The sequence below is a fragment of the Lactuca virosa genome, chromosome 5 (assembly GCF_052849685.1).
Source record: "Lactuca virosa cultivar CGN04683 chromosome 5, Lactuca_virosa_CGN04683_v6, whole genome shotgun sequence".
NCBI lineage: Eukaryota > Viridiplantae > Streptophyta > Magnoliopsida > Asterales > Asteraceae > Lactuca > Lactuca virosa.
In genome coordinates, this window is record NC_136430.1 from 317,814,610 (window position 1) to 317,826,145 (window position 11,536).

General features: G+C 40.2%; 1 non-coding gene across 1 annotated transcript; it reads left to right on the forward strand.

Moving 5' to 3' along the window:
- Positions 1–11,034: 11,034 nt before the first annotated feature.
- On the forward strand, positions 11,035–11,141 carry LOC145118304 (small nucleolar RNA R71). The gene has a single exon (XR_013713261.1). It is a non-coding gene; the product is annotated as a small nucleolar RNA R71 (small nucleolar RNA).
- The last annotated feature ends 395 nt before the right edge of the window (positions 11,142–11,536 follow it).

Below are 11,536 nucleotides of genomic sequence, written 5' to 3' on the forward strand. Positions count from 1 at the left end.
GAAATGAAAAGTTTTTGAATAGTTTCAAAACTTGCCCTCAAGTTTTGGAATTTGTAAAGTCTCACACACACTTTAATTCCAAACCCTAGAGTTTTAAAAGTTAAAATTCAACCCTTATACTTTATAGTATTATAAGTTAATAATATATATATATATATATATATATATATATATATATATATATATATATATATATATATATAAGATCAAGTCAGTCTTACCGTTAGTAGGCCTCATTCACGAAGCCGGTCTATAAAGGGGTGGGGGGGGGGGTATAAGGTTGTTGCCTATAAAATGGCAGCTTAATGGGTGTCCACTCTCATCCACCGATTCCTTGACTGGTGGAGGGTCGTTAGCCGAACGGGTAGGACAAATACTATAATCCTCATTAAAATTATAATGAGTATAAAGTAACTAAATGTTTTATAAATTCACAATCTTAGTTACTTTAGGAAAATGTGAAAATGGTGCTAACCCGTGAAATTACACTTTGTACCTTACCAAGTCGTTGGTGGAGCGTGTGTGAGTAAACAGCACACCAACTTGGACTAGTAAAAGTGGCAAAGGGTGACTTAATGTTTATCATAGATTGGTGGAGTGCGTGTGGGTAACCGGCAAATTGATTAGGTGATAAATATTAAGGGTACCAAGTTAATTTGCATGGTTATTCACACCTTGTTTGTGATCCTCGGCATCCCAGTCACAAACTTTAGAGGGCACAATCGAGATTTAAACATGCCATTGAAAAGTTCAATGAATCTCAAAAGATCTAGGAGTTTCAATCCAAATAAAACCTAATAATTTATTTCGTTTTTCATGGTGGAAATTGGTGAATCTTCATTCACCTACCTTCAAATATTTCATAGCTTGGATTACGGCATCCCTCTTCCAAGTTATGAAGTATTGTGTTGGGTCCTAGCCTTAATATTACATTTGGGTGTCTTATTAGGGATTCTATATCTAATCTAAACTTGTCTTTCTTCTTTTCAGATGTCTTCCAACAATGATGCTTCTGGCTCAAACCCTACCGGCTCGTTCTCTCTCATGAATCTTTGTGGGAGAGTCATCTTTGATGGTTCAAATTTTAATGATTGGATCAGGAACATCAGGATGGTCACGCGTTACGAGGACAAGGAATATGTCCTCGACAAAGAGCTGAAAGAAATTGATGAGTCTACTGCTACTCCACAGGAGATCGCTGACTTTAGGACTCATGAGAGAGATGCCACCAAGGTGGCATGTATCATGTTGGCCACAATGACAGTTGAACTCCAGAAGTCCTATGAGGACTTTTACCCTTTTGAGATGCACATGGACCTGATGGAAAGATACCATCAGAGTGCTCGTCAAGAGAGGTATGAAATCATCTCTTCCATGATAACAACCCGAATGAAGGATGGTGAACCCATCACGGGCCACATGCAGAAAATGCAATGGTTTGTGGACCGTTTGCTGAAGTTGAATGTGAACTTCCCCGAGGATTTGGCAATTGATATCATATTGCACTCCTTACCTACTTGTTATGATCAGTTCTGAATGACCTATCACATGAACAAGGAGGAGGTCACACTCAGCAAGCTTCAAGGACTTTTGAAGACCGCCGAAAGTGGTCTCAAAGGTAAATCGGTTGTTACTACTCCTACTCCTAACTCCGCCCCTGTTCTGGCAATCGGGCAAAGAAGAGGGAAAAAGAGTAAAACCCCTTCGAAGGGTACCAAGGGAAAGTCTCTTGATGGCTCCTCTTCGAGTGGAACCAAAGGTGGTTCTGTCACTCCTTCTTCCAACCCAAAGGAAGCTGAATGCTTCTATTGTCATGATAACTGCCCCAAGTACCTGCAAGATGTTAAGGATGGGAAAGTCAAACCTACCCATGCAGGTATTTACACTATATTTTCTAATAACTCACCGCATACTAATTATTAGGTCCTTGATATAGGTTGTGGTATTCATATATGTTCTGATTTGCAGGGCCTAAGAAGAAGTGAGGATGTGGAGCACGGAAAGATAAACTTGATCATGGGGAATAGGAAAGTTTCACCTGTCACCAAGATTGGAGTTTATTCTTTATTGCTAAGTAGTGGGTTAATGTTAGATTTGAATAAGTGTTGTTACTCGTCTGAAATGGCGAGAAATATTATTTCTTTTCACGGTTTGTACAAACAAGGGTTTACTTTTTCATTTGATAATGAATGTGGTGGTAGTAATGCTTTTTATAATAATGTTCTTTATTTTAAAGCATTACCTTGTGATGGTGTATATGAAACTGTGTCGGTTGTAGACAACTTAGGAAATAATGTGTTGCATATCGATTCTTCCACTAGTTTGGACAAAGCATCCTTGTGGCATTGTTGGCTTGGACATGTCAACAAGAAGCGCATAGGCCAACTCCAAAAGGCTGGAGTCTTGGAGTCATTTGACTTAAGGTCAGATGATAGTTGCGAGTCTTGTTTGCTTGGAAAAATGACAAAGTCACCCTTCACTGGTACTTGTGCTAGGGGTGAAGGTTTGTTGGACCTCATACACACAGATGTGTGTGGACCCTTCAGAACCACCACAAGGGATGCTAACCGCTTCTATGTGACTTTTACTGATGATTACAATAGATATGGTTATGTCTACTTAATCAAGCATAAGTCAGAAACCTTTGACAAATTCAAAGAGTTTAAACAGGAAGTGGAGAATCAGTTGGGCATGAACATTAAGATGCTTCGATCCGATCGAGGAGGAGAGTATCTTAGTATAGAGTTCCTTAACTATCATAAGGAATGTGGAATTGTTTCACAATTGACACCTCCCAGAACACCACAGCTTAATGGTGTGGCTGAGAGGCGTAATCAATCCTTGTTGGACATGGTTCGTTCCATGATGAGTCGAGCTTCGTTACCAATCTCATTCTGGGGGTATGCCTTAGAGACTGCCACCCATATCCTTAATTAAGTCCCTACCAAGAAGGTTGCCAAAACACCTCACGAGATGTGCAATGGGAAAGTTCCCAATTTAGACCACATCAAGATTTGGGGTTGCGAGGCTTTCGTGAGACGTGAGACTCGGGACAAGCTCGAACCTCGTAGTGAGCGGTGTATTTTCATCGGCTACCCACAGAAATCCTTTGGTTACCTCTTCTACTTACCCAGTGAGAATGTGGTCTTTGTGGCAAGGAGAGGGGTCTTTCGCGATAGAGAATTCATAAACCAAGGAAACAGTGGGAGGCAAATTGACCTTGAAGAGCTTCAAGATTCAAGTGGTGAAGGAACCTCAAACCCTAGCAATTAACTTGAGGAGGAAACTCATGTTTAACCAACTGACGAGTCTGTACCTCTGAGGCGTTCCACTAGAGTTAAGAATGCACCTGAGCATTTTTATGGTTTCCATATTACTGCGGAAGGTGATACATTTATCAGTGATATTACACTGGTAAATTTGGATGAACCTAACAGCTATAGGGAAGCCATGGCAGGCCCTGAGTTTGCTGAATGGAAAGAGGCTATGGACAGCGAGATACAGTCCATGTATGACAATCAAGTTTGGAGCTTGGTTGACAATGTACCGAGCCGTAAGAAAGTCGGGTGCAAATGGATCTTCAAGAAGAAGACCGACATGGATGGGAAAGTGCATACTTATAAGGCGCGACTGGTTGCGAAGGGTTTCACTCAAACTCAGGGAGTTGACTATGATGAAACCTTCTCACCAGTAGCAAAGATTTAGTCTATTAGGATTATGCTAGCCATTGCTGCATTTCATGATTATGAAATATGGAAAATGGATGTCAAAACCGCTTTCCTTAATGGAAAGTTGGCTGAGGATGTTTACATGAGTCAGCCAGAGGGTTTTGTCAGTGCAGAGTACCCTGATAGAGTGTGCAAGCTTGAGAAATCCATCTATGGATTGAAACAAGCATCTCGCAGCTGGAATCTTTGTTTTGATGAGAAAGTCAAAGAGTTTGGTTTTTCGAGAAGCGAAGATGAGTCCTGTGTATATGTCAGAGCTAGTGGGAGTATAGTTAGCTTTTTGGTACTGTATGTGGATGACATAGTACTCATAGGAAATGACATCCCAACCTTGCAGGAGGTTAAGTCCTGGCTTGGGAAGTGTTTTTATATGAAGGACCTTGGAGAAGCTACATATATCCTAGGGATAAGGATATTGAGAGAAAGGAGTAAGAGACTAATTGGACTTAGTCAAAGCACCTATGTGGACAAAGTGTTGAAAAGGTTCAACATGCTTAATTCCAAGAAAGGTGACTTACCGATCCAACACAATGCCAAACTGAGCAAGGCTCAGAGTCCGAGTACAGAGGCTGAGATACCTGAGATGAGTCGATTACCATACGCTTCCGTTGTTGGCTCGATCATGTATGTTATGACTTGTACCCACCCTGATGTGGCCTTTGCTTTGAGCATGGTCAACAGATATCAAGGGAATCCTGGCAAGGCTCACTGGACTACGGTGAAGAACATTCTCAAGTACCTGCGGAGGACTAAGGACTGGGTTCTTACCCTTGGTGGGAGTGATGACTTGAGAGTAGTGGGGTATAGTGACGCTAGCTTTCAGATTGATAGGGATAATTTTTGCTCTCAGTCGGGCTGGGTCTTTACCATGAATGGAGGAGCAATTACCTGGAAAAGTTCCAAGAAGGAGACAGTAGCTGATTCGACTTGTGAATCAGAGTACATAGCAACGAGTGAAGCGGCGAAGGAGGCGATATGGCTGAGGAACTTCATTGGAGACCTTGGAGTTGTACCAGCTATAAAGGAGCCTATGGAGATTTTCTGTGACAGCAATAGTACGGTTGCCTTAGCCAAGGAACCGAGAGATCATGGCAGATCCAGACACATTGACAGAAAATATCACTTCATAAGACACAAGATAGAAGAAGGACTCCTCGTGGAAAAGTGGGTATCGTCAGAAGATAACCCAGCAGATCCCCTCACGAAGGGACTGACTAGGGTTAGGAATTTGCAGCATGCGAGGCGCATCGGGCTGAAGGACGATATTAGTTTTACAGATTAAATAGCTATTTATGAAACTTGTAAAATGCAATTCACATTTGATGATTAAATAAAAGTTGTTGTTTATTTATAAGTAAGGTGTTGCTATCTTGTGTCAATCGTTTACTATTGTTTCAACTTTGCATGTTTTGACTTCCAGAATAATTACTTTATTCAAACTCTCCACAGTCAATCATATGTTGGAAGTAGGTATGAATCAAGACTGTCATGAATTGGGCTTGTAGATGTTCAAGGTGTTGGACATAGCAAGAGTTGCTACAACATTCATGAGTACTCATAAGTTATGAGTATTGGATTAAACCCACACTCACTTGTATCACTTCATGGAATTTATCTCGAGTGATCGTGAGACGGTAATATCATATAAGTCTTCAAACCTAGAGATATGAGTTGTTGCCTATGAGTTGGTTGTGCATTGATAGCATGCAAACGCATCAGTAACTTGATGTTATAAAATGTGCCTTTATGTATGATTCATAAAGTAGTAGAACAAGCATATGAGTCGAAGTTTATCTGTTCCTTTTGGTCCTTGGAGGATTAAAAGCGATATCTGGGCCCCTCGATGATTTTGTTTTGACCTATGTGTCGGGCCCGCTCAGAACTGAATTGATTTGCTCAGTTTAGTTCTATGTCAAACAAATCGGAAATCGGGAAACAAACTGCTGGACAATAAGTATGACATTGTTCCATGTATTTGTCCGGCTGATATCTAGAACAGAGGATTATATGATCACTTATCTAAAATGACATTTCATAGTTCAACAGAGTTTTAAGAGCTACGATTGTTGGTCGGTTCCTGGAGTCACACTTGCAACTATAGTTATCAGACTTATCCAAGTGGGAGACGGTTGGATAAGGTGTCTAAGTCCGTAACTATATTTGGTGTGTACTTGACCCGACCCGACATGGTCCATTTGGGTTGCACTTCACCGAAACAATTTGTATGGATAATCTTTTGAGAATAGTATAATTATGATTTATTAATGTATTATAAGTTATAATATATTAATATGAAATCATATTATTTAAATAGTATTGGTCAAGAATTAATTTAGAATTAATTTAGTCATCAAAAGAAACTAATTAAATATGGACTCTTGTATATATAGAATGGGCCAATGTTCATTTAGGATGGGCTAAGCTTGCATGGATAGTCCATGGAGTTTTAACCCATGGATCCTATGGAAATGAAAGGTCATGGGTATTAGGGTTTACATGGATGTAACCCTAATCCACCATACTATATAAAGAGGTCTTTGGCACATGAAATGGCACTAGTGTGTGAGTGAACAAGAGTTGGCCGATTTCTACAAGTGCTTTCTATTCCCTTAAGCTTTCCAAGGTGTTTTGGTGATTTGTGATTCCACTTGAGGCATCCACATTATTGGTGCTAGGCTCTCAAGACTCCAAGCAATCAACCACAAGAAAGGTATGTTATTCTACTAAGTTTTTATATTACAAGTACCCCATAACATGCTAGTTAGGTTGAGAGCCTTGGAAAATGAATATTTGCATGTATTATAGAGAAAACATAGATCCAAGGTTTCTAGGGTTGCATGTACACCATAGGAGTGTTAGAATGCCCAAAACCCATCATTATTGGCGTGGTTGGATGCCAGTGCGTTGATCTTGGGAGTCGGGAGACTTAGTGACCAACTGGTTTGGATCTTGTGGACAGGAAAAGATATTTGGAATGGTATATTAAGTGTGTACCAGAAGTCGCCAAATGAATGGTTGCTATGGTGGGCCCCATTTTCTTGTGGGCCATCTATTAGGAGTTTGGTTTCCAGTATGAGGAGTTGGTTTGGAAATCTCGAGTGATTTGTCAGGTGGAGGTACACCTGAGTTGATAAGGGATTTTGATGCAATGTGAAAATTCTTGGATTAACCATCCTTATGCATGTAGGGGCAGCGGGTTGGCGGTAACTTGTCAGGAAGTCAAGAGTATATTTAAATTTTTTGGGCGGAATTCACGATCGAAATGTTTTGAGTATCCTTTTAGTACGTCTTGGTGGTATCCCTAGTCAGGGACTTGGGGAGGTTCGATGAATGGATGATCATCAATCTTAGGGTAATGTTTCAGAGAATAGACCGATGGGTTCTCGGCTTCGGGAAGTATAGTGATAAGGATGGTTGCGGTTGTACTACTGGGAGTTCCCGGTGTGGGTAGTTTTCCTAGAGGTGGGGTCATGCAGTTAGGGAGAGAAAGATATTGTTGTGTTTGAGAATTTTTCAAGTTATTGAATTTATTCATAAGATGCCTTGTTTTCGAAATGGTTAGAGGGAGTGATGAAATATGTTGGTGTTGTTTTAAAAATCGTAACCTAGTACGCTAGGCATACGCACCCAGGTGCCAAACCCTAATTTGGGGGGTTTGAGTCCTATTTAAGTTCCTTAACTCACTCCAACCCTTTCCATTCTTAAGCTCCACTCCCCTTAAACGTTCTCCCTTGAAAACCCAACCCTAGTTAGAGCTTTATGAGCAAAAGAAGGTGTTATTTTGTGCCTTTGAAGGAAGAAGAAGGTGGGGATTGTGCTTAGAATCTTGAAGCAACCTTGGATCTGGAAGTTCTCTTACCTCATTCATCTGTACAAGGTATAAAGTTTGTACCTTTATGCCTCCATTGATAGACCTAGTTTAATGGTTAAAGTTATGTCCTTTTTGCCCCATGATTTGGTCCATTTGAGTGTGAGTTGTTCCTGGTCTTGTGAGGTGCATTTCTAGGTGTATAAGACGATATTAAGTCATAAAAATATGATCTTGTCCTTGTTCTTCTATCCATGCATGTATTATGAAGTTTAGAAGGTTATGATAAGTTAGGGTATTGGATTTGGACCCTTCCTAGTCATGCAATATCATAGACTTAGATCGGAAACTTTATGATTTAGGGCATCATTTAGACTTAGATCGGAGCTCTAGACAAAAATTCTTAAGGGGTAAAGCACTTAATAAAGAGGATGGGCTATTGGGGAGTATGCTGGGCGTACCCAGCTTGTACGTGGAGCGTACTGGTCAAGGGAGGCGTACGATGGGCATATACTGAGTACGCATGGCGTACTCAGTCGTTTGACTTTTGTTGACCTTTGCGTATTGGGTTATATTTTGGACTTTTAGGGTGTAGACCTAGTTGGGCCAATAGTCTTTTGATTTTGGGGCATTATAAGGCTTTGGTCCTTCTTGGATTGGTCCCATAGTGGGCTTTGGGTGCCATTTAGGTTTTTGGGCCATGTTGGGTTCTTGGAGCTATTGGAATAGGCTTTGGTTAGTGGGCCAAGTGAGGAAAGGGTAAAATGGTCTTTTACCTTGGAATTGAACAATTGAATGAGATTCATGATTTTGGCTTATGACTCAACTTATTAATTGGGTTTATTTGATTGGTTAGCACGAGGATTTTTCCGGATCAGCGGTCTAAGAATTTTTCTGAGATATTCAGCAGCTTCAGGTGAGTTTTCCTCATTGTACTTACGGGTCGAGGGCACAACGGCTGGCCCATTGGATTAGATATCATGGTTTGTTGTGTGTTTCTATGTTGTAGTGATATGTTAGATATGTATCATGGTATATAGGATGTTGCTATGTTGTAATGATCTGTTAGATCTGTATCCTGGTAAATAGGATGTTCCTATGTTGTAGTGATATGCTAGATCTGTATCCTGGTATATAGGATGTTGCTATAATGTAGTGATCTGTTAGATCTGTATGACTACATGTATATGCTAGTTATTGATTGTTATAGTATATGTTGATATGTGATGGTGTACTGGATTGAGGCGGTCCTGCTTTGTGTTGCAGACCAAGATACCCAGGGCGGTCCGGATAGACTGAAGGCCTATGAGGCTGTCTTGTCAGGCCGAAGGCCCAGATAGTTGTCTAGATAGAATGTAGGCCCGGTGTAGCAGTTCAGTCATGTTTAATCCTGTGAGAGTGGTCTAGATAATCTATAGGCATGTATGACGGTGTAGTGATGCTGAAGGCTCTGTATGTATGCTGTTTTTGTTATGTTATGTGGTGGTACTATGGGGAAACTCACTAAGCTTCGTTCTTACAGCTTTTTGTTATGCTTTCAGGTACTTCAGATGATTGAGAAAAGAAAAGGTGTGATCGTGCACATCCTTCGGATTTTATGTTATTAGATCTTGGGATACTCTGATTTTTAATAATACTTTTGAAGCATTGGTTTTGTAAACACTCTATGGAAGAAATGGGTTGTTTTTGAAAAGTTCAAATTTATTGTGAATTTTGGATGTTACCCTTTTTCATCACTTTCTTCTTCCCCTTGAGACTTGGGTGTACTGAACGCAAACACCTCAAACGTCATAGGAATTAAAACTCTTGGTTTGGAAAATTTTACTTTTACTGCATGAGGTTTCTCCCAAACTTTCAACTCTTCTTCCATCAACTTTTCAATATCCTCTAGCTCATTAAGAGTTTCTCCTTCCAAATTAGTCATCCTTACCACTTCATCTCTTGGCATGTCATAACTCACTTTTTGACTCATTTCAAAAGTAATTTCTTCATCTCCCACTCGAAGTGTGAGCTTTGAGTCATGAATGTCAACAAGGGCTCTCGCGATACATAAGAATGGTCTTACCAAAATTATGGGAATGTATTCATCTTCTTTCATGTCTAGAACCACAAAGTCAACCGGAAAAATAAATTTCCCCACTTTCACCAAGAAATCTCCAATGATTCCTCGTGGGTTAGTGATTGAGTGATCCGCCATTCGAAGTGTCATATTTGTGTTTTGGAGCCTTTGTAGACTGAACTTCTTCTAGAAAGAATATGTCATAAGATTAATGTTTTCCCCCGAATCGGCTAAATCATTTATTGAAGTGGAATTGCCAAATTCACAAGGCAAAGTAAGTTGGCCTGGATCCCCCATTTTGATTGGCAACCCATTGATGATCACATCGGAACACAACTCATTAAGCACGATTGTGGATGCTTTTTCCAACTCATTTCGATTAGTTATCACATCCTTAGCAAACTTAGGAAGCTTGGCCATGGATTTGAGGAATGGAACATTAGTTGAAAGAGATAGTAGTTGTTCCATGAACTTCTTCTGTTCTGGCTCCAGAGCATGCTTAATGGCTCGAGATGGTAATGGTAAAGGAGGTTGATACGAATTTAAAGGATAAAAATTTTGATTCTCCAGTCACCACGACGTGGCAAGGTCACCACGACGTGGTGAATCGTCAGAATGCGACTCACTTTTTGCTTTGATCTTATCTTCTTCCAATTGTTGAACGGGATGAATAGTAGTTGTAGTATGGATCATTAATGGCTCAGAATGAACTTCTTCTTCAGTAAATATCGCCATTACATGAGGTTGGGATTTTGGGTTGGGATTTCGAGGAGGTAACCTCTCGTTAACAAGTGTCGTTAATTGCCCAAGTTGAGTCTCAATGTTCTTGATGGAAGTTTGATGATTTCTCACATTAGCATCAGTACTATCGTGTTTTTTTTTCAGAGGCTTCCATAAACCGATTAAGTATTGACTTAAAATCCAATTTTTTCTCGAGTGGTGGTTGTTCTTTTTGGTAGTAGACTCGACTGGTTTGTCTATATTTCTCGTCCTTTTGCTTCTTGTACTCATCATAAGGCAACCACTCCTTTTTCGGCTTTCTCCAATCTTCATCATATTTGTCACCACTAGAGTAAAACACTTGAGCTTTCTTATTCCCATATTCATCCAAATCGCAATCCTTTGTTAAATGTGGCCCATGGCAATTGTCACATCCACCTCTTATGGTGTGTATAGATTGATCCAATTTTGTCATTTGCCTATCCATATTCTCTAGTTTATCAATGATTGCATCCATGTTCTCATTCCCTCCATCTCCTTTACATCTAGTAACATCTTATCATGGGTTATGATATTCACATGAGCAATTTGCAAATGCTTCAATTAACTCTGTAATGGTATCCAGTTCTTTCTTTGTCATAGGTTCTTGAGATTCAAGAAGTTACATTGTTGTAACATTCACTCCATCATAGAAAATTTACACTTCTTGATGGACATTTAGATCATGTTGAGGACAACTCCTAAGCAACCCTTTGTATCTCTCTCATGCTTCATATAAGGAGTCTCCAACTTCTTGTTGAAAATTAGCAATCTTCTTCTTTAGCTTTGAGATCATTGAAGGTGGGTTGTGTAACACCCGGTCTCTGGTACGCATTTATTTTCAAATAATTCATTTTTATAAAGCTACTCGACGAGTTGGAAGCCCCAGACTCGTCGAGTAGATTTGAGTTTTTGGACGCGGGATTTTCAGCCACCTACTCAATGAGTCAAGAGCCCTCGACTCGGCGAGTAGGACTGTCAGAGTGAAACCCTAATTTCAGGGTTTTGCACCCTATTTAAGCATCTTAATCCCCACCTTTTGGCCTCATTTCCAGCCTCCAAGTCCTAAACCCTAATCCACGAAACCCTAGAGTGTCTTGTGAGTTGTGAGCCATTCTTCAGTGTTTTGGTGTGTTCTTGAAGCTAAAAGAAGAAGAAGGGGCTAGAAGGTTCAAGGAGAAG